The sequence below is a fragment of the Vicugna pacos genome, chromosome 29 (genome assembly GCF_048564905.1).
Source record: "Vicugna pacos chromosome 29, VicPac4, whole genome shotgun sequence".
NCBI classification, from domain to species: Eukaryota; Metazoa; Chordata; class Mammalia; order Artiodactyla; family Camelidae; genus Vicugna; species Vicugna pacos.
In genome coordinates, this window is record NC_133015.1 from 22,338,745 (window position 1) to 22,362,756 (window position 24,012).

The 24,012-nt window shown below is 47.8% G+C and overlaps 1 protein-coding gene across 4 annotated transcripts in view; it reads right to left on the reverse strand.

The window, feature by feature from the left end:
• The window catches only part of FAM110B (family with sequence similarity 110 member B), a 116,618-nt gene that overhangs the window by 16,767 nt on the left and 75,839 nt on the right, over positions 1-24,012 (reverse strand). The window contains exon 1 of one of the 4 annotated variants that reach the window (XM_072951938.1): positions 6,103-6,234. The exons of the other annotated variants lie outside the window; for them this stretch is intronic. The gene's annotated coding sequence lies outside the window, so the exon portion shown is untranslated. Of the gene's footprint in view, positions 1-6,102; positions 6,235-24,012 lie in introns of those variants that run through there. 4 annotated transcript variants of the gene reach the window in all.

The window sequence follows — 24,012 nt, forward strand, 5'->3', positions numbered from 1 at the left end:
GCACCATGGCTGATCTCTGACATCCTTTACGGCCCAGAATTCTCTTCTTATACAGCATGTTTCTATATACAGAAAGTGTAGAGCTCTTTAAGCAGGGCACAGACTCCCCAGCTGCCCCCATGAGTTTGCAGGCTGACCAAGGAATCACCGTCCGGAGCCGTCTGCTGGGCTGAGGGGTGACGTGCAGGGAAGAGGAAGGAGTGGTTGGGACTGGAGGTCAGAGGCGGCATCTGACGTTACCAAGAGCTGACGGTCTCGTAAGAAACGCGCTAACAGCCGTTATATTTGCACGCAGTGTGTCAGCTTACGTTTCTCATGTCATCACAAATTCTTTAGAAAACATATTAACTGGCAGCTGCAATACACCGAGTAACTGAGTCATAGACGTCTGCAGTTGGGACCTGGCACGCCTGTGAAAGGAAGCCATGGGCTCCCGACGGGGAGGTGTTGCTGGAAACCACTGTGGATGCAAAGTCTATGCCTCCAGCTGAACGTGCAGATTGATGTCATCTCCTCTCCCATTAACTTAGAGGGAGTCCAGTGGTTTGGTGATATTCTTTATTCTTTATCGATTTCTAGAGGGAGGGGATTGGATTTTTCTATTTTGTTTAATAGCCTTAAAGACAGACGGAGGTTTATAAATGTTCATGTTCACCTATTTTACTTACGAAGGTCCTTGCAATCACTCCAGTCGCTCTTTCCAGAACTCAAGGAGGTTAGGAGCCTTCCTGTGTTTACAAGTAGAAAGACACTTCAATAAATGAACCCAATACATATAATATAAAGACCACACTGCTCCTTTGATCAAGCTACAATTGACCATTAAAATGAAATTTATCTACGGAGACACTGGAAAAAGGAAACCATAGGGAAAAAAAAGCTACTGTCTATCTCAGAAAATAATTCAGTAGTCCATTTCTAGTCTTTGCACAAAGAATGACTCAATAGTCAACCCCTCATTTTTCAATGCCAGCTTTTTTCAAATATTATGATAAACATTGTGAGGTGACCTCTTTTCTCTGATACCTAAAAGAAGCGAGGCGTCGCTCCAAACTCCATTTCTCCCACTTGCAGGGCAAACGACAATGCTTCTAGAGTCATCCTTCTCTGACAGATGGGCAAGGTTCTTTTAAATAAAAATTTCCAAAAAAAAAAGTTTTTCTCGAAAGTATCAAATACTCCTTTTCAGCTGGGCAATTTAGCGCAGTCCTTGGGCACTGCGCTCCAGCTGGAACCGGAGTGTTCCTGGGGAGCCGCGGAGCGGAGCCGTGCAGGGACTAGGCAGTGAGGGGCTGGAGGATTAGCAGGGCTCTCTGAGAGGGCACTTGGCTGAAACCGAGGAGGCACCAGGACCCCTGGAGGGGCAGGAACACTGAGTGAGAGCAGACTCGGACTCAAGTTGGTCTACATGTGAACCCTGCTTCCGTACTGCTAGCTCGGTGGCCTCGGGCAAGTACCTCTCCCCCTCTGTGCTTCCGTCTTCCTTTCTGTGACACGTGGACAATAACAGCGTCTTTACCTGCTGATTACTTGACTACAGAGACGACCGAGGATGGGGGCTCCCACACAGAGGGCAGGCACTCGCTGTTTGCCGTAAACGTGTTATTTCTAATTGAAAGCACTACAAGTACCTGGTATTACTGAAAAATCATCTCCCTGGTCAATGTATTGTTCTCAAGTCCCACAGAAAGGCCAGATGTTCTTGTAAAAAAGAAATGCATCAAAACAGAAAACATGCCTACAGAAATACCTGCCTGGGATTGTGAGGGGTGCCGCATTCAACTGGCTTAGCGCTGGGGGGAGAACCGGCACCTTTACCAGAGTGAGTCTCCCGGTCCGTTAACATGGGATGTCTCTCCATCGATACAGCCCTGTTCTGATTTCCCTTATCAGACTTCTGTGGTTTATAGCACACAAGTCCTGTATGTGTTTTGTCAAATAATCAGCAACAAAGAGAAGAGGATTGGAGTAGAACTGCCTTCTTGGTCTACCAAACTGACAAAGGAATCACTTGCTTTTCTTTTTAAATTCCCCAGTTTCTCTGTAATCTACTAAGAACAAGATTCAGAAATATCATGTTAGATCTTTCCTAAGTCTACCTCATTCATTCTGTTTTGATGAGCATTCTAACAGAGACGTGTGTAACGTGGTCAGCAAAGTTCTCAAAACAACACTCACTTTGGAAATTTTAGCTCCATTTAAACATGGTCACCTGTTTGAGAATTAGTGAGGCTAAATAAATAAATAAATAACGTTTCTCTGAGCCTCTGGTCTGTCTCAAAGATGCCCCAGACCAGTACAGAACGTGTCCCTCTCCGTCCTCCACCTCCCGTGACACAGGTCACTAGGGAACGGGGTATGACGGCTTTTCCGGGATTTTACGACTGTAAGCAAAGGTTATAGCAAGGCCTCGCGAGAACAGTTAGGTGGGCAATGCGACGTGGAGTCACAGTCTCTATTTATAACTAGTGTTTGGCTTTGAGGATGAAGGTTTTCGGGCAGACAGAGCAACCCAGGAACAGACCAATCACGTACGTCCTCTGAGCAACGGCCCATGTGCTTTGCGATCAAAAAAGCTGAAGGTTTCACAGATTTTAGAGTCAGAAGGGACTTAAAAGGCCCATCTGGTCCAGTTCATTTTACTGCAGTGTGACTGAGCATCCTAGTTAATCCGGTGTGAAGGTTCTGCCAGTGTATGTGGCCCCTAATCCACAGAACCGGCCCAGGCCTAATTATTAGCCCTCGTGGCCAAGAAGAGGTGACCTGGGAACCCGGTTTTTTGTTTGTTTGTTTGTTTTGTTTTTGTTTTTTCAGGGTTAAGTGCTTCCATTATCAATGACTCTAGGTTGACATTTTTATTAATTAACCAGGGACCACCCCCTTCCCAAATAAAAAAAAAAACAGAACTAGATACAAACGAGACAAGGTAATAAGCAGATTAGCAGAGCTGTGAGGGAGGATATAAAATTTAAAACCCTTTCCTGTATGGATATCAAATCCTCCTCACTTGTAAAAAGAATCAGAATAACATCTTCCACAGAAATTGAACAAAACTGAATCCCTGTCACACACACTATTAATTAAGTTAGGAATCTGCTTTTATTCTGTCTTCCAAAGGAAGTCTGTGCAGATGGAAACCGTATCTCAGAATCTATCATCAGAGCAGCAATGAAAATGGTCTAGCACCAGGTGATAAACTCTTCTCCATCATCTGCACGAAGCAGAGTCACGTTAATCATCAGGTAATTCATAATCACCATCCGTATGAACATCTGTACTGTGTCCTGTTCATGTGTTAGAGTTTAGCTCTTTCTGCACAATGGCTCCTAAAGATGGACAAATCGTACGGAGAATATTATTAGCTGACAAAACTGACTGCTATGATTCACACAAGGTTAAATATATTACAGAAAGTGAAAAAAAATTCCAAATGTAACTTTGGGTTCAGAAGAATAGAGTGACTTCTTTTGTTCATCCCCCTTTATTTCCCTGTTAAATTGAGAGTAAGATAATAAAAAAGGCAAAAAGAGCAAGAGAGACACAAAGGGGAAGGACGGGGAGTAACTAACCTAATGGGCCTCACACCCCAAGTGTCTAGTGGGAGATTCCAGGGAAAGTGACAGGGTGTTCCCGGCCACACCCCCCAAAGAGGCGGGACCCTGGAACAGGACAGGCCAGAGTAGGGCTGAGAAGCCAAGCTGAAAATAAGGAGCCCCTAAAACCCCAAGCACAGTACTGGGGGGTCCCCGAGGCTCCTCCGTGACATGGCACCGAGGCCAGTCCCCCACCCACCACTGCCCAGAGGACCCCCAGGTGGGCAGAAAGGGGCCGAAGGCAGGACTGAGTTCCCATGAAGGTGCTGAGTCGGGGCCCTGTAGCTCACCACCCCCCCGAGCTCCCCCCACGCCAGCTGCAGGGCAGACGATGCTTTCCAGGAAGGAACTTTTCTCCCTCTGAAGAAGCTGATCAGTCTCGAGTAGAGGTGTGTGTATGTGCGCGTGTATGTGTTTACATGTGTGTTCATGTCGGGACGAGGGGAACGGGGCACCTACTGAACTTCCGGGGTTCCAATCTGGAGAAATCTGGCTCCCACAGAATACCATCCAGTGCGTCCTGCCATCAGCAACCCCACTTCACACACTGAGATCCCGTCAGAAGCTCAGCAACTCCCTTTGAAGTGTTCATGGGCAGCCAGGCATCTCACGTGAAAGCCAGAGGCTCGAGTAATCAAACAGGAAAAAAAAAAAGGAACTTGGAGGAAAATGAGAAATTCAAAGGACATGTGATGAAAACTTCAAAAGGTCTAGGAAATCGTCTAGAGAAATACGTGAGGCTGCTGCAGCCCTAAATTAAGAACCCAAATGCTCTTAAAAAATAAAGAGGGAAAAATAAGAGTTGGAAATTAAATATTTAATTGATACAAAGATTTCTTCCATGACAAAACTGAGATTTATCCAGAAGGTCCAATATTCACATAATTAACATTCTAGGCAAAGAGAACAAAGACTATGGAAGGGGAGAAATTATTTAGGAAATGACAGTAAGCAGCTAGTGAGATGGAAGGGCGGGACTGTAAAATTTCAGATCATCAGGATAAAGAGCTCACCGAGCTTCGAGAGGAATCCAGGACTCACACAGGTGCCTGCATGGACCGGGCTTCCTGAGGGCAGCACTTGATTCAGAAAACAGCAGTGCCAGGCCCTCACACTGGAGGGAAAGTGCTTCTTAACCTACAACGTTATGCCCGGGCAATCCTGCTTCAAGCGCGAAGGCACAATAAAAACCCTTGTCAGACACGCCGCGATTCAGAAGCAGCCTCCCCAGGCACTTTGCTTGGGAGGCTTACAGAGGATGTGCTTAGATAGGAAACATAAACCTGCAAAGAAAAGATACAGCAATCGGAGAAAAGGGGGACCCCCGCCCCCCACCTCAGCCAAGAAGCGGCCAAGGGCGGCTCTAGCTTTCTGCCCACGAGGAGTCACAGCAGCTGCTCAGCAGCTCAGAGCAGCCGCCCCGGACCGACCCCGGGGTCAGGCGTTCCAGGAAGAAGACGTGCGGGTGTTTGTGCACTAGGGGTCAGCCGCATGCGGCAGAAACGCTGGAACACCTGGGATGAAAACCGCTGCGACGTAGGTTACAAAGTGCAGGAAAGACAAGCAGAGGCCACCAGTAACTTGACAGAACAGGACTGGTTTCTAAATGAAGACGGGGTTACCGTACACTGACTACCCAGGGTGCGGAGGCCTGGCTCACTGTTCCTTACAAAGTCAACCTGAAACACAGACTAAGTACAAAGGCTCTAAATGCTGTGTAATTTCTGCTGTCTGGCTACTCCTTGGGCAATTCAAGTGACACAATAATAAAAAAAAATGAGTTTGAAACGCTGCACCGGCCTACAATACACGTTTTTTTTAGATTCAAGACTTTGTCTAAGGAGCATTCTCTGACGGACGGTTGGAATCTGGGAACCAAACACTGAATAGAATTCAAGTAGCTTTTCCTTGGTTTGCTGAACTCGACCACACTTCTCAGACCGACATGAGGAGAAACCAGAGGCTCTACGATGCTCTTCTGTCAGTGAGACAATTTAAGCCGCATCTACCATGTAGGTACAGGGACCAAGGAGGTCCAGGACCCACGTGTTCACCCCACTCCCGCCTCCGACCAGCAGGTGCATGGCATCTGGACTCCCACCTCTCCCCAGCCTCTTACAACGCTTACTTCTCTGCATGAACTTGTCACTGCCTGAAGTCTTACTCCTTTGTCGTCTGTCCTCTGCATGAGAATGAAGGCTTTCTGAGGACATCACAGCATCAGTGCCTCCAGGAGCACTGGTACTGAGATGACTGAATGGTCAAATGGCAAGTCAGGGGAGAAACATGTTTCTCATATGCCTCCAGAGCAGCGTCCACTGAGCATCCTTTCAACGGTTGCTTCTCACGAGGACGCTCCGAACACCAGCCCTCGGCCTCCACCCAAGTGCTGTGGCCTGATGGGCGAGGCCTGTGTCTGATGGACAATGACCTCAGCTGACTGATTCCAGCCGCCCCCTCCGGTGTCTCACATAACTGCCCCCAGTCACACCCATGCTCCTTTCCTCACCTTGGGAATTTCATGGGGTCCCAGAGGCATGTCCTGAAAGTAGTAGATTCTTTGCCACTCAGCTCTTCGGTAGCTAAATCAGAACCTCAACAACACGGGCTGGTACTCTGTCCCTCCGAGTTCTAGAACACCTGACCGGAGCTACAGCAACGGGGCAGCTACTTCTGGGGTGGGATCCAGCTGTCTGTAAGCACGGATTCTCATTCAGAAGTGAGTTACTGAGGGTGGGAGTAGAGCTCCGTGGTAGAGCACATGCTCGGCAGGAACGAGATCCTGGGTTCAGCCCCCAGTACCTCCATTAAAAAATAGAAATAAATAAATTAATTAATAAGTAAGCCTAATTACTTCCCACGCCCTCTACCCTCCCCTAAAAAAGGGGAAGAAATGACTGGAAACAATCACAGAGAAAGAAGTTACCTGCGGAAACACCAGGCGTCCTTCCCGAGGTCCCCTGGCTGGAATTTCTCCTGGTTCCTTCTTATCCCTACATTGTCCGTCACTCTCCACTACTGAGCAGTCAACAGGGCAATTCCGACACGGAACCCGAGATGAGGAGGGTGGAAGGGGAAGCCCCCGGGAGAAGCGGCGCAGCGCGAAGGCCTCCCAGAGCCACCCGGGGAAGGAGGCGGCGGGGCGGGCAGGCGGCGGCTCGGCGAGAAGGCGTCCACGGGGGGGCGCAGCCCGGCCGCCTCCTCGCGCGCCCCGGCAGCGCCTCTGCTGCGTCCTCGCTCCGTCGGAAGCCGCGTGCCACGGCGGGAGGCGCCCTCGGACTCAGGGGCACGAGTCTGGGAGGCAGGGCGTTTTGCTCACTTGCTCGGTGACAGTACCAATGTGGACTCATCATAAGCCCGAACTTGGCTTAACCCTGGGCTCTGTCGCCTACGGGCTGCGTGTCCCCGACGCAGGTTACTTACCCACACCTGCACCTCGGCTTCCTTGGCCGCCCCAGGACGGCACGCAGACGCCACCTTACCGGGTGGCTGGGATGGAAAACCAGGTAACAGGTGCAAAGCGCTCAGCGGGATGTCGGGCTTGGCAGACGCGGGGGAGCCGCGCCGGTCACGGCCTCACCCACCCCCTCTGCCCCCCCCCCCCCCCGCCCCGCGCAAGGGGGGCCTGAGGAACAACGCAGCCCGCAGCGTCCGCCCCCAGGCCGGCGGGAGGCACAGGGGCGTCGGCGCTGTGGGAACATGTTCTATGGCAACGGTCGCAAGGCTGCAAGGTCCCACAAGAAGAGTTAAAGGCTTGATTTCAACCAAGTTTCCCCAAACCTCGCCGAGGAGAAGCCAGTTATTTGGAGAGTCTGACCCTCTATCACAATGAGCAATGCACACCCCGCGTTTCCCCCTCAAACTCCAATGAAGACAAATCTTAAGAGAAAGGAGAGCAGGTGCCAGCTGTTGAGTGATGCTGCCTGGCCCCCATCCGGTTCTCCGCCATTCTGGGTTGAGTCCTGCCGTCCTGAGTCAGCAGGCACATGGGTGGGCACCCCTCGGAGTGTTTGGCGCCCAGAGGATACTATTATCCCCCTTGTTCAGAAAACTCATGAATAATATCAATCCTGAACGTTTAAGGTAATACATAAGAATAACGTCTGTAGGCAATGTTAAAATGAGAATCGAGAGAGGAGACTAAAGCTTAGAAGCACAAATATGGTTGAGTGGGTTTTTTTTTTTTTAAGTGTATCATCACTATTATCGTTGCTTGTTTTAGAATAGTAAAAGGGAAACAGCTTCCCCAGGCTGCATCAAACTAACATCTTCAGGTACAGCTGTGGAAAAAAAAAAAGGTACTTTTCAAACCACATTTTTCAGGTTCAAGAGAGAATTTCTGGAGTTTGTCACCAAAGGGGCCAGGAAGATGTTCATAGCCGGAGCTGTTGCAAAGCCTGCTGATTTGGAACTGAAAATCAGAGTTGTGCTGAGTCAAAACTCTCCTCAGTGAGGCCTCTCTGGAAGCTTCTCTGCACCTCATACCACGGCCACGCCCCCTCCACGGACAGCCCTGGCTCAGAAGTAATCATTTGCCACCAAGCTCTCCACCTGAACTAGCCCATCGGGAACCTTCTGGTGCAGTGCCCTGAAGCTGCCATTTGGTCCCGCAAAACAAGGTGGCCAGTTGCGGGATGGGAAGCGTGTCTGAAATCTGAACGCCCCAGGATGTTTCCCTTCTCAGTGTCAGCGAGTCTCCAGAGACTGATGCTTGCTTCTTGGTTTATCACCCTGGCCGGCCCTGACTAGTGGGATGGGCGTTTCCAAGACAGAATGAACTCATTCATCCAAGGTATGGAAGGGATGTCACAGAATAAGGTCAGGGCAGAGAGGAGAGAAGAGAAAAGGAACAGGTCAAATTAAGTCCCTGAGGGTTAGGGAAATGGCGTTATTATCAGTAAGGAGGTGTATGAGAACTGCGTAAACTTAAAAAACTTAAAGTTAATGACATCTGTGCACACAGGGTATATCTTTTTCATGTCTAATGATCTTACTCTAGAATCTTTCTCATACTCACTTTTTGGAGGACAAGAGATTTCCCAATATTGTGTATTTATAAAGATAGATACTTTTTGAATTAATTTTTAAAAATGCTGTCCTGTATTTAATCCTTTTTTATTTTCTAATGAAAGAGGGAACCTGAGTCCCTATCAAGTTCAATGCAGATTAAATAAGGAAGCTGCAAAAATGCCTTCCGGTTGTAAAGAGATGCCGTTTATGCATATACGCATTCATTAGGCACAAACTACATGACAGCTATGATTAGAGAAGTAACTCCTGGATGGTGCTTACTGTGCACCAGAACTGTTGCAAGGGGCTTCACAAATTAATATTTTGTAAATATTACATCAAATCCAACAATGACTCAATTAGGTAGGAGCTGTTATGATCTTTCATTTTATGAATGAAGAAACTGAGGCCCCAAGATGTTGAGATGTTCGATCATTTGCCTAAGAAAACCCTCACTCCACCTGAGCCAGAAAAAGTGGGGCTAGAACTTGAACGGGGAAATCCGACACCACAGGCACATCTGCCTAGTGCAGAACTCGAGGTGCTGAGAGGTGAAGGACGCCCCCAGACCTGCCACCCCCGCTTTCTGCAGTCGCTTTCTCTGTGCTTAGATGTCAGACCGAGGCCCCTGCACCTTTCCCCTTTGTAACTCTTCCTGAACGTTGGTGCAGGGGTTGTCCCTCGGGGGAGTGGACTTGAATAAACCGCTCTTTGTTCCCAAATCTGTGTCCTCCGGCCGCCAGGAAAGCCCAGCACGGAATCCCTTCCACGGAGCTGGCGTGCCTCCTGCTTTGTTAGACTCAGAGAAACCTCTTCACTTAGATTTCCTAATTGGTTTGCCTACTATTGATTTTATCCAATTTTATTTTTCCTGCTTAAAGGATACTGCACAGAGCTGCACAAAAAGGCCATAAAATAAACACAAAAGAGGTGCCTGGCTTTCAGCCAGCCCGTGGGGTCCCAAGACACCCGCTTCCTGGCCTTCTCGTTGGCTTTTCTTTAGGTCCTGAGGGAACCGCTAGGCTCTGGACCCCAGAGGCAGCCAGCCCCCCAGGGCCGTGTGCATCACTTTAAGGAGAAGCCTGAAATGGTTTTGAATTAACCAACCATTCTGGATGCTCTACAGTTCATTTCATCCTCCAGCCTCTGGAATCCAGAATCACTAGCCTGAAATGGAATACACTCTGGACAAGAATAAGGTCATGGGCTTGTCTCTTCCGTATCTCTTCCCGAGAGGCTGAATCATCATTCATTTACTATCTCTACGTTACCTGTCATGACACATCCAAACATCATTCTGTGAGGAGGAGGACTTCCAGACCTTGGAAACAGGCTGATTTACTCCAGGGACGGGCCACAGAACTCCTGGAGTATAAAGACCCATTTCTGGTCTGGATTTTAGGGCTGGCACAATCGCCTGTTCAATGGCTAAGTCGGCTCCTCCTACATCAAGGCAAGATTTGACATGTCGGACAGGGAGGGCTGCACTGAAAAGGGGACATCTCAGCAAAGCTGTACGGGGGGGGGAGGGTGTGATCACAGGGGTGCTATGGGAGGACCAGCACAGAGGCACCTGCGTGGCTGGTGTGGGATGAAGGAGGTGGGAGAGCTGAAGGCATCACCAGGTGGGCACAGGGAGCCACCACAGGACCACGACTCTCTCCACGCACAACAGGCACCTCTGGAAGGATGCTCTGCTGAGAACAGGTTGCAGGGGCCAGTTAACCGGCCATTGCAATGATCCCAGGGTCTGAGCTCAGTGACAGTAGTGGGGTGGGGAGAACTGGTCATGTTCTGGATACACATTAAAGGTGGGTCCAGCAGGATTGTTGTGTCTTTCTGGATTTACTGTTTGTCTCCTATATGAGTATGAAGTTCCATCAGAGCAGCCTTCGTCTGCTTGTGCTCTGCATCTCCAGAGCCCAGACTCGAGGCTACAAATACCCACTGCCCGAGTGAGTGAGTTTTCCACAGGCTGCCACGTGGCCAAAGCAGGATTCTAGCCCAGGCCTGACTTCCACAGCCCAGGTCACAATCACTGTGCTGTTCTGCTTCTGCTAACATCACATGCAGAACATTACAAGGACGTGCAGAGGAATTCCTTTCCGTAGTTCTAAAGGAAATGGGAAATGAGCCCGGAAAGTCGTCTTTTTAGAAACTGGGTAGTGTGGGGCATGGGGGTGGACACCAGCAGGTGAGCCGTGGAATATTTCAGAAAACAGTGCCGGTCAAGATGAGTCACCGATTCTGAAAAAGATAAATTTCCCTAGAATCTACGGTGATGCAACTACACATTAAAGCAACAACAACAAACTTTCCAATAGCGACACACGGGTGATCGCAGAGCACTGCAGAAGTCTGACGCCGATGAGGACCGCCTCTCCTGCTGCCTTTCATCAGACGGCAGTGCGGTGCGATGCCCGGAGAGGCGCCTGCTGGGCCTGGACATTGCCAATACCTGACTGGCGAAATGTCCTTCAGTGAGAGGCTTAAGCTCCCTGTGTCTCAGTCTCCTCGTCTGTAAAAGGGGGTATCGCCCAGCTCCGATGGACATTAAATCAGGAGGAAGTAAATTAACGCATGTCGGGTGTTCACAGCAGTGCGTGACTCCCACTGACTGCTAACCCTGTTGACCCCGGGCTGCTTCGCCTGTGGCTGTGTCTCTCGCCCCAGTGCCTGTCAGCGCACCAAAAGCCCGACCCGTCCACGGAACTAGGCAAGGAAAGCCCCTGCGGTGCGCGGGTCTAGGAGGAGAGGCCTGGCGTCCCACACCTGGGGTTCAAGAGAGACGAACGTGGACTCTCCTGGTCAAGCACGTACGCCCCGGAGGCCAGCGTGCAGCTGGCCGTGCTGAGGGGGGCCGCGGCGCCGGGAGAGCTCACATGGACAGGGTGCCAGCATCTCTTCCGGAGTGCTACGCATAATCACAGCTTTCAAAGGAAGTTCTGAGAATTCCTGGAAATATGTCATTTATTCTTGTCTCATTATCAGGATAAATAACGATCAAATATAAACCTATTTGACTTTAGGAACAGCAACTATGGGATAATCCTTTTAGATGAACACTTCCCTTGGCGTGGAAAGGCAACCAGTCACAGACACACTCTCTCACGACTTCTGATTCCACCTCCCATCATTTTGTTAATCTGGGAAAACAGTGTCGCCTTGTACAAATATCAGCCTTTGAGCTATCAGTGAGACCTTTCCTTCTTAAGGGACAGGGCTAGTTCACTAAAGACCCAGAGGCCAAGCGAGAGCAAACTTACTAAGTTTGTAGATGACATTAACAGGAGGGCAGGATGTGAGTTACTTTAAAACACAGAAAATATCAAAATGAAGGGACAAAGGGCTAGGAGTGAGCATCAGCCTTTTAATAACTGCGGGACAAGTCACTTACACTCTGCTCTGACACTGACCTTCTCCCTTGGCTTGTGGAATTTTAGCCGAGACAAGTCCAAACAACTGTGGACCCGGACACCTACGAGGTGCCATCAAAGACCCAGACCCAGAAGAGCCTGTTTCACTAACGAATCACTCCAGCACAGATTTGCTTCCTTCTTTTGCAGGAAACTTTGTTTAAAAGACCCCGTAAAGCCACAAAGCCAGATGGTATTTCCCACGGGAGTGCTCTTGGGAACACATTTCTGGAAATTGTTTCCGGGTTTAATGGGACTTAGGACTCACCCGGAAAGGGGCTTGATCAGGCCTGAGCAGTGTAACGACGAGGTGGGCTGCACACCCAGCAGGACCCCAGGGACCAGGCCAGCGGGCTCTCAGCGCCACCCTGCTCCACACAAAGCGAAGTCCCACAGGTGAGGTTTGGCTGCAGGATGCGTGGGGGTCGTTACTAGTGATACAAACAAGCGCTCAAGGACAGAGAGTGACACTCAGAGCTTGTTTCCTTTTGTTTTCTAGAAAGTTCTTTTTAAAAAATCTCTCATTTTTTATTGGAGGTACTGGGGATTGAACCCAGGACCTCATGCATGCTAAGCAGGCGCTCTACCACTGAGCTATGCCCTTCCCCCAACATTCAGACTTTGGAAGCCTAGCTTATATATGGTGATATTCACAATTTTTCAGGCAAAAATGAGTTAAGAACTCACTTGTTAAAACTACTCAGTAAGCTACGGATGTGAAGATACTAACTTGAAACTTTAATATTGTTCTGATTTTAAACTGTACTAAAAACAATCCAAAACAGAGTTCTATTTTTTACCAACGGCCTTTTGCTGTACGTGTAACTAATCCGAACTGTGGCCATCCGGACATCCGTGGGTGAATTTGTCTCTCAGTCAAATAAGACACAGAAAGCGCCAAGCGCAAGGCCGGGGGCAGCCCCGGCCTCAGAGACTGGCCGAGAGGCCTGGTGTCTGTTGCTTAATTAGTTCCGGTTGTCAGGGAGTGAGGGCCCTGTGCACACCTGGGGGGACACAGAAGAGGGAAGCCCTCTCACTCACTCACCACGTTTATTTAAGGGTCAAAACTGTTTAAACAAGCATTTGGGATGAGACCTTTTAAAAGTAGATTGTATACTTCTTTCCCTGTTTGTTGATAGTTCATGGCTATCACATGATGGCAGAACATGTAAACACTGTCTGTAGACGTCCGCTTTCTCAGATGTCTGGGTTCCCCAGGGAGCCAGGCCGTGAGTTACTAATTGTCTCGTCATTATTCTTGTGTCCAGAAGTCTCCAGCCTCTTCACAAGTCCTGCTTCTAATCTACTTGGGTTCAGAGTTTAAAAATTCATATTAAATATAAGCCAGAAATGAGGCACTGAAGGGACAGTTTAGGTGTGACGAGTATATTTCACGGCATCATACTGAGAGCGCCATTTTCTGAGTGCAGAATTATTTTTTAAATTTACAGGTAGATGAGGGCTGTGTCTGGTACAAAAATGAACGTGTACATTTAGAATATTGCTTTTTCTGTTTATAATAGCCAAGGCGTGGAAGTAACCTAAATATCTAATGACAGATGAATGGATAAGGAAGATGTGGGTCAGGGGGTGTGTGTGTACATATACACACCATGGAATACTACTCAGCCATAAAAAGAAATGAAATAATGCCACCTGCAGCAACATGGATGGACCTAAAGATTATCATATTAAGTGAAGTAAGACAGAGAAAGACAAATATCATATGATATCACTTATATGTGATATCTAAAAGAAAATGATACAAATGAACTTATTTACAAACCAGAAGCAGACTCACAGACATAGAGAACAAACTATGGTTACTGAAGAGAAAAGGCAGGGGAGGGGATACATTAGGAGTTTGGGATTAACATTTACACACTACTATATATGAAACAGATAAACAACGAGGACCTACTGTCCAGCACAGAGAACTATATTCAGTGTCTTGTAATAACCTATAATGGAAAAGAATCTCAAAAAGAATATATATATGTATGTATAACTGAATCACCTTGCTGTACACCTGAAAGTAACATGACATTGTAAATCAACTTCATCAAATTTTACTTCAATAAAAAAAAATAGTATGTTGCTTTCTGTTGGCAAAAAGAGATACAGAGAATTGTAAATAAAAACAAAACATACAATTATTTGTATAGAAATTATTCAGAAGTCCAATATTTTTCCTAACATAAAATTTATGAATTGCTATAATCAAGGGACAATATCTAATCATGTCCGTTTTATTTAGAGTATTAGAAATAAAGCCATCTTCAGAAAAGTAAAGCTCCAAAATAATGCTTAGAAGAAGATGCTATACTTGGCCTATTACAGTTTGGAGTCTATTTTCCTATAGCATCTTTTATAGCAATTTAAAGAATAACCTTTTATTTGAGGACCAGTCACCTTTGGGGTCTCCCCTCCTGTGTCCCTCCTTAAAGGGTTTGGCACAACTTTACAGTATTGTTCAAGTGACACACTCAAATGCTTAATCTATAATTGACTTTCTGTGGGAATTTTCTCAAAAACTGAAAAAAAAAGTTGCAGTTGTTTTAATCTGATTTTCTTCCCCCTGTTGGTTTGCATTTGAAATAATAAAGGAAGTTTAATACTTGGCCAATAACACAGTCCAAATCAAGATTTCATGTAATTTTTTTCAGAATCAAAAGAATCCTTGGTCAGGGGCTCTGGTTTATGCTAAAGAAAGAAATGATAAGAAACATAATGCTTCCAGGTAAAATATACTTGAAATACTGTTACTTTTACTTACAGCTAAATTAGATTTTCCTTTTACATAAATCAGTGTAACATTTCCAACTATGATCATTCATAAATCATGGGTTCCCCAATGAAGAAACTTAAATTTTAATTGTCTTAACCAGTCCCTTTCCTTTTTGTCCTCTACAAACTAAAGCACATAATTATGTCATAAATAAACATAAACAAATAAACATAAATTTCTTTTTCCTTTTTCTAATCATAGCATTTAGTGGCACTTTGTGGTTTGGAGCAAATTAGACTAATAATTACGTTTCCTCCTCTAAACAAGTAAGTATGATGCAATAACCACATGCATTGAAAGGGTTCTTGAATAAATAATTCTAAATAGTGAAAAATGGGTCTTAGGAGTTGAATTCCTGCTCGCCCCCTCATCACAAGGACTTCTGTTAGATGGAAGCGTCTGACCTCCAGGGCGTCTCATGTCTCAGGCCCTCAGGGAATTCTGTTCCCTTGTGCTGTTTAGTTGACGGTAACAGAAGAGCAGAATCATCAGAAGAAACAGAGAAGGCACGATGCTCTGAACTGTCCATTTGGCCCTGACTCCAGGCCACGGACAGCCTTTGAGTAAGTAAACTGAGTAAGTTCCAGCAGACTGTTTCTTCCAGGCCTGACTCACTCCCATAATAAATTAGCTGCACGGAAGGGCAGCTTAATGACTGGAGGGCAGGGGGGTGTAATGTGGTCTCAGGGTCAACCATCAAGGGAGGGTGTTGCAAGTCCAAGGGCCAGCGGGGCCGCACTGGCTCCGACGGCCACTGCGGCACTCCCACAACCGCCTGCTTCTCTGATGCCAGTGGGAATGCCTGGCCTCCCTGCCAGGGTCCGAGCACCGGCCGCTGCCCGGGATCTCCGACCTCGTTCTCCCGCCTGCCCTCCGGCCACGGCGGTGGGGCACACAGCTGGGCAGGAGTGACAGCCTCTCCAGACCCGGACCAGCCCCGCTCCCCACGCTGCCCTCAGGTACCTCCAGCCCAGGAACCGGCAGGGGTGCCCCCCAGGCTCAGTACCGCAGAAGACAAAACCGTCATTTCTCAGCGCCCTTAACAGAAACAGCTACTGCGCCTTTGTCTGAGACCAGCGAGTGGATTTAGTCCTGGGGTCTTAAGAGTTCTGTTTACAAAAACTCTCACCACGGCCAGAGTTTGAAGAGCAGAAAATTATCCCTGCACATATTATGTTAATTTTGTAAAACTGGAGTTCAGACTCTCTTGCTGATTCAGGTCTTACTGTGTAGCCCCTTGGGAACTGATTCAAACTTCCATTCAATCCCTCATCCGGTCCTCGGATACACTGTTATTTACAGAACAAGGGCTCTGGTCCAACTGGGCGCTGGATGTTCAGGGCGGAGGCAGAAGTGATGATAAACAGGTAGGACAGGAGGGCTTCACAGCCTCGTGGGGAAGATAAGAACGAAGCAGCCAGACAGTGATCCTGAGAGGTGTGACGTGCTGTGAAAGAGCGCAGGCTGCAATCCAGCGCCTCCCTTCACTGGCGCCCTCCCGGGCAAGGCGGTCGCCGGCGCCTCCAGCAGCGCCTGCAGGAGGGTTAAGCAGAGCCCCTGGTGGCGGAGACCCCGCAGGTCTAGAGCCTCGGCAGTAACAGGCACCAGTGAGTGGGAGGTGGGAGAAACAAGCTGCTTCCGGAACCAGGTGAAGACTAACCAAGTTCCTGGGGAGGGCGGGGACGCAGTCCTCAGGATTTTCACTGCGGTTCACAGCGCGACAAAGTGGGAGGAGGGGCAGGCATCCTGGGCAGAATTCTGGAAGCGTCTGAGTCAAGTCACACCCCACCGAAAGCCAGCCCAGGGAGGGTGGGAATCCCTGCCGATGGGGGCGGGTGAGGATGGCCGGAGCTGGAGATGGAGGCCTCCTGGTGGCCGGGCTTGGGGGTCCCCCGTCCCCAAGCAGGGGACACTGCTGGCCAGGAGACCGACGAGAAACAGCAGCCAGTTCCAAGACACCAAGTAAACAGCCAGAATCTGAGAATTAGCGAAGGAGCTTCAAAACCACCATTTCTGACCCATTTCTTTCCCGTCACTAGCCTCTTACAGCTCCTCCTCATGATAATCTTTGCCTCGGGTTCAGGCAAAAATATTTTGGGGTAAACATTTTTATTTTTTCTTTATAAAGTTGATGAACATGATTAAAGAAACCACGTGGAAACCTATATAAAGATCCGTGTATAAAGAGGGCATATCCGCAAAAGAACAAAATCAGCTAGTTTCCGTGCTACGTGACCACGAAGGAGGTTACTTTAGCAAAAAGTTGGAAAAGAAAAGGCAGAGAAGAAAGTCAGTCTTGCTGCTCTTGGGTTTCCCCTGAGCTGTGTTTAAGTCGGCTCGGCTCCCTGAACGTGATGAAACCACTCTTTTAAAGCACAGACCCTGCCCACCCCAGGCCCTTCATCGCCCTGCGTGACGCAGCGTGTTGTCCGCGCAAGGCCCCCCAGGGAGAGGCACACGGATGCGGGCTCGCTGGTGGCGGCGCTGGGGACCTCCTCCCAAACTGTCACCAAGGTCCCTTCTCTTACACAGACCGTGGCACAGGCTTGGAGGCATTAAAACAACCCAGAGGCTCTCATGATTACTCATCATTCTAGCATCTTTCAGAACCAAACCACTGGAGGCTTTAAATTACAGGTATTTTTTATAAGCTTGGATGGTGCCAGGCAGTTTTAATCATTTTAGATGTTTAATAATCAAACCATTCTGCCTGCACACCACAGAATTCACAGTGAAGCCTCACAGCCTGCTGATTTAAATGAGCAAACATGAGTGTGTGTCTCACCCCCAAGGGACAGCAGACACGGATGGTAAATCTGGTGATCACTCGGAAACTGTCAGTAAAACCTGCCGTGTGTAATCCAGCGACTCGGCTGTCTGCCTACGTAGCATACCAGAGGGGCCTTCATTTACAATGAAAACAAACAAACAAAAACTTTTACTGTATAAAAATATTTCACCAAAAGCACCACAAAAACCCAAGTCTTTGAATATTAACTTCTGGACTCTCTGAAAAGTAACAAATACTAGAAAGTCGGTGAAGTTCTATGATCAATAAGGCATTTATTACTATATGAATTTCCTTTCAAAGTCGAGAAAAATACTTGAAAATACTGGCAATATTTAAACGGATGTGTGAACACATTTTTCAGTAACAGAAAATCCAAATGGCAACAGGATCTGTTAGACTCTCTTCTATACAGATGGTCCCTCGCTTTGCAAGGGACCAAAGACCCAAATATGCTGAAACTGGGCCATATGTACTTAATAGTCAATAGCAAAAATTATGGTTCTGTACCCTTTAAAATTTTTTGTCAAAACTGTAACTCGTGTGGCAGGGTATAGCTCAGTGGTAGAGCACATGCTCAGCATGCACGAGGTCCTGTACCTCCCCAGTACCTCCATTTAAAAAAAATAAAAGGAAATCATCAAATCACAAAGGAGGAGACGAGCGAGGAACAAAGGAATTACGAAACAGCCAGAAAACAACTCATAAAATGGCAACAGTAAGTCCAAAACTTTCAGTGGATATTAAATAATGCAATGGGTAGGGACAGTGGGTGTGGCTCTATAAGAAAGCTGAGATTTAAAAACCACAAATAGCACATACATAGCAAAGAATGATTCAGTAAAATTAGGGCCTCCCAGATGCATCTAAAGCCAAGCCCAAAGCGGAGACACAGAAAAGGAAGGCTGGGTGGGCAGCAGGAGAACCTGCCTCCTGGGGGGGGTCATTCTGCTTATATGAAGGATCATGACTACTAACATCAAATGAATTACTTTTCAGATGAGAGGAGCCTATTTGTAATTTTCTTTCAACCCTCGTAACTATTCAAACGCCAGATGCTAACCTTAGACACTTTTTTTTTTAAATACTAGTAGAGAGTTAATGTTCCTGGAACTAGCCGGAAGGGTTTACAGACTAGTAAGTGTGTTTCCATGGAAACAGATGCTTCCCAGGGAGCGATCATTCCACACGTTCTCTAAAACCCAGCGACCAGGGAGGAGAAGACGGCGCTGGTGCTGGGAAGCCACCTGACCTTCCATTTGTCCTCTTCTCCAGTGCGTGGACAACACGGGGCACAGGGACCGGTGGTGGTAAAGTCACCCACAGAGGAGTTCCAGCACACCTGCTTATCCGGTCCTGACGCTGGGTCCCGAGGGATGCTGGATGTTTGCCACAGCCTTCAAGTAGACGAGGTGTACAGGGGCGGACACTGCCCAACAGGGGCTCCACGACACCAGCTGGACAACTGAGTCTTGACAAGCGACCAGGGGGCACGAGAAGGAGCGAGCAGAAAGCAAGGATGAGGGGGTACACTTACACCCCAACCGGAAACAGGTGTAGCGGATGCTCTGTGACCTGACATTGACCATTACAAATCCCAGAACAAGGGCATCTTTGCTGGGGATGCTGCTGGAAGTAATGTCTCCATTCTGCTTTGCTTCACAGGCAATTCTGGCGGGAGAGGTGAGTGTGAAGATGCCTTTCTCTTTGTTCTTGCAGAATTCACTGCTAGAGGGGCACTGCTCTGGCCCAACGCAGGGACCCCGGGGTTCACCGAAGGGCACATTTACTAGGAGGACCAAGTCCCGGCCAGACCTGCGGTCACAGACCCAAGCAAAAAGCAGTCCCATGGGGACAGGATTTGCACATCTGTCTCCCCACGGTGCAAGGATCCACACCAGGTTGTGAGGCTTGAGGAGAAAATCCAGGGAAACGCTTAAAAGGGGGCAGAGTGCACAGCAGGCACCCAGTTGAGCATCAACTGCTGTAACCGTTACTGTTAATTGTTATTAATATCGTTAATATTAAAAATCAGGCGGTGTCTCTGCTAGGCCGTGTGGGGAAAAACTCAAGTTCATCTTTATAAAAGGTGAGAGGAAAACACTGATATTCTCAAAGGAATTCTTGGAGAGCATACACATGACTTAGTCTTCATTCTGAATAAAGCTAGTTAATCAGAGGTCTGCGGCTGAATCTTGCTACTGGGCTACCCAGCTGGGGAGAAGGACAGAATCATACTTTAGCTGTAATAACAGAGCAAAATTTTCCAAAAGATGCCATAGTGACAAAAAATATGTTTTTATGAATGTAATGAATGAATGTTTTACGTACGCATATGTATGACAGGAACATTATGCTGTACCCCAGAAACTGACACATTGTAACTGAGTCTACTTCAATAAAAATTTTAAAAATGTATGTTTAAAAAAATTCATTTCAACGTTTTTTGACTTGTATGAAATGCTTTCTTCAAAAAGATGATCTCCTGATGTAAAAATAAATAAGGGTTATGTGAACTTTTAAAATGAATACCTTTAACTTAGAAGGAAAATTTAATCAACACCTCCATATTATATCTGTTTCCCAAATTCTCTGTCGAATCGTCACAATGTTAGGATGTTTACAGTGTTGCTTTTCAGACTATCATAATTATTTTGGTCCTTATTTTGGTTGTTATCCGTTTATCACATGGAATAAAATAACCACAAAGTAAAACCACAGGTGTTGATGAAAAAAAAAAAGAGCAGGGAAAGAAATGTACTTTGGGTAGTAGAAGGTAAGGACTTTGAGTTCAGATTCTCTTATGCTTTGTGTGTGTGTGTATGTAAAGCAAAATCATTAAACCAAGCCCCCCCCAATAAATCAAGTTGTGAAATGAAATTGCTGTGAGTCTGAAGTGCCGTGTTTTAAACACAACCGCTGAAGGAGGCAGCCGTCAAATGTAAACGTTAAACCTCTAAACGGATTCCAATGCAAAAGATGAGGTTGGAAGTGATCTCTGATTTTCTCGGAACTGCAGAAATTACAGCCCATGCGTCCACGACCTTCAAGTGACAGAGCGCTTTATGGTCCTGGTCCACGGCTTCCCAGGGCCGAGGCGCAGAGGCAGCAGGTGACAGGCAGTATGAAGACCACAGAGCTGATGTGAAATAAAACCATCCGTCTGTGAAGGTTTTATTTTAGCTTGTCCCTGCCCTTTGTTGGCCCATTTGACTGCCATCCTAAAACTTCAAAGCCTTGTTGCAGAGTTTCCACCACTGCGAAAGGAATATTCATGGCGCGAGGCTCTGCCCCTGTCAGAGGCGTATTTATGTCCACGAGAAGATAAAACCATTGTAACAAGGGAAAATGCCGCAGATTTACAAGGGGTCAAATTTACATGGCAGCGCGCTCATGTGCCTGGGCTTCACCTTGTGGGCCCCCTGATCGAAAAGTTAGTGAGGAGGCCGCAAAAGCTGCCCTGGATGGTTTCTGGGCAAAACAGCACTTCCACTCAGAAGGCGGTCACAACCCCTCAGCGCCCCCGTCCCCGACTCCAGACGGGGCTACACCAAGGGCGAGGACGTTAACTCTTGAGCTGGTGTCCAGTGTTCTCGGAACTGCCACGCACATTCAAGGGCACACCACTCACGGAGAATCACAGAGCTTTCTGAAGTCGGGGCAATGGGAGAACTGGAAACTGGTTTATTAAACCAAGGGTTCACGGTGATAATTTCCCATAAAAAGAACTGTATACAATCCCTGTACTTAAGTCTCTTCCAGGAATGAAGATAACACAACGCATGATGGGAAGAAAGAGGAATTCTTCACTGAATTTGAAATTTAACTGCAAAGGATGGAGAATTCTGTCAGGAAGTGTCATTTTATCATAGGAGGTCTAAACTAGAGATATGACCTGAAAACATCATTTGGGCTCTGACGGAACTGGGGATTCAGCAAGTCAGTAAATAAGGAAGACAGCTGTGGAGTGACCGGGAGGTGAGGAAACTCGGTGTTTTCCAGAGACTGACAAATCTACGTAAGCATGTGGTCAAATGAGACTTCATGGCAAAACCGAAAGGTCTGATTACCCTCTAAAATTAATTATGAAATTATCTGCAATCCTAGCACACTGTAACAGGTGTCAAGCAAGTACATAGTTTATACTCTGTGCATTGCTGAAAATAGATACCATAACACTATTTCCTTTTTCATTTAGTTTCATTTTAGCCAGCAGTTACTAGGGCCGCTCCTGGGAGCCAGCTGCCGTTCTGACCATGAGGGATACAAAAGACTGAAATCTGTGCTGGCACTGAGATCACAGGCTAGACAGAAGAGATGCCACTTGAACAGAAAGGGTCTGTCTCAGTGCAGAGAGGACGGCCCGTGAGGGGCTACGCAACCACTGGAGAGGGGCGGGCGGGGTTAAGTCACAGGCCCCAAGAGGAAATGAAGCCATCCCAGAAGAAAGCACAGCTGAGCAGACCCCGAGGCTGAGTGCCAGGTGCAGGCACAGTCCCAGCTCAAGTCCAAGGGCGGAGAGAGCCTGGCGTTCACCGTGGCCGTGAGTCCGTTTACCAGCCTTGGGGAAACGTCATGGGGTGGGAAGAGAGAGCAGAGGTGAAGACAGCCCAGCTCGCGGAATCTTTTATCCAAGGGAAGGGGCCTGAACTTGACCTTGAACGTGATGGGAGCCAGGGAATGGTGAGCGGGGAGCCACTACCTGATGCTTCAAACCTGGCTGGTGCTCTTGGAAGTGGGCAGAGTGGATCCGAGTGGGCGAGGGGGCAGCCGGACTCCAGGGACGGAGGGACGAGGTTTCCAGCGAGGTGTCTGGCACTGAGCCCGGGAGGAGGGAATTTTGCTTCGAGGGAAGCTTCCTGGCCGCCTCCAACAGATACATTTTTTGAAAAGTTGCAAAGTAATTTTGTAAGCCCAATAATATTTTCCTACTGACAATTCACTCATGTTTATACTTATTTCATTGATTTTTAAAACATTGCTTCTGGCCCCTAGAAGCCAGAGCTTAGGATGTAGTAAGAACCTTGGGGTTCGGTGGTCTTTGAAGCACGTTTCAGCCGCAGAAGCTTTTCCTCGGGTAAAGATCACGCGGAATGTGGATGTATGAAACAGGCAGACGCGGGGAGGTCGGGGCTGCAGCAAAGCCTCCGTCTCAATGCCCCTCAGCCTTGAATCCCCTAGTACTTGAGGGACAGAGGTTGAAAATCACTAATGGAGGTGAAGTTATTCATTTTACTGGAGGGCCAATGAAGCGCTTGTTCCAGGAGAGGTCTCACTTGGGACCCGGGATGTGGTGGGAGGTGGGAGGGCTCGTATCCTGGTTTTCCAGTGTGCGCCACGCAACTCTGCAAAGTCACTGTCTCCTGTGCGTCTGCTGCCGCGTCTGTAAAGCTGAGATAACAGTTCCCCCACCCTTCAAAGCAGCTAAAGTGTAAAATGTGCCAGTCTGTATTAAAAAAAATGCAAATTGCCACTGCTGATCAGTAGCCCCAGATCAGAGGGCTGGGAGCAAAGCCGGTGACCTGAGTCCCAGGTGGCGAGGAGACCTGTCAAAGGCCCCCAAATGAGGACGGGGGTGACGAACAGCACTGGTCTCCTCTGGGCCACACCAAGTGATAAGCACAGCTGAAAGGGACCCTTGGTCGGCACCTGCAGCAAGTCTTGTGCTTCCAAGAAAGCGTCAGCAAATCTACTCTGCCGAAAGAATATGGTTTCTAAATAGGAAAAGACATTTGCCTCCAAGGTTTGAGAAACCCTGGGCACATCAAACTATCATATCTGACACACCTTGGGAAGGTGGGTGAGGCTGGACCTGCAGCCAGACATATGTGGGCTCGAATCTCAGCCCGTGATCACCTACTTTGTTCCAACAGCTACCCTGCAATTGTGAGAACTACAGGAGGTGTTAAGGACAGGACTTGACACCACGCCTGGCCCCTGGAAAACGCCCAGTAAATGCTAAGCGAAGCCCCAGATCCAGTCTCCTACCTGCACCACATCACATACGTCCTTACGCTTTGGAGCTGTTTTCCACTGATGTGCCACTGTCTTCCCTGGGAAACACACCAGCACCGAGACGCACTCTGAGAGCATCACCCACGTTCCTGACCAGAGGGAAGACTGGAAACTAAGGGAGGGGTGCTTGTCTGGAAACAGACCCACAGACAGAAAACAAACTATGGTTACCAAAGGGGGAAGCGATGAAAGCAGAGGGCTCAATGAGGAGTTTGGGATTACCAGACACAGACTACTATGTATAAAACAGATGAACCACAAGGACCTACTGTAGAGCACAGGGAACTATATTTAATGTCTTACAATAGCCTACAGTGGAAAAAAAAACCTGAAGAAGAATATATATACACACATATATGTATAACAATCACATTGCTGTACACTTGAAACTAACACAGCAAC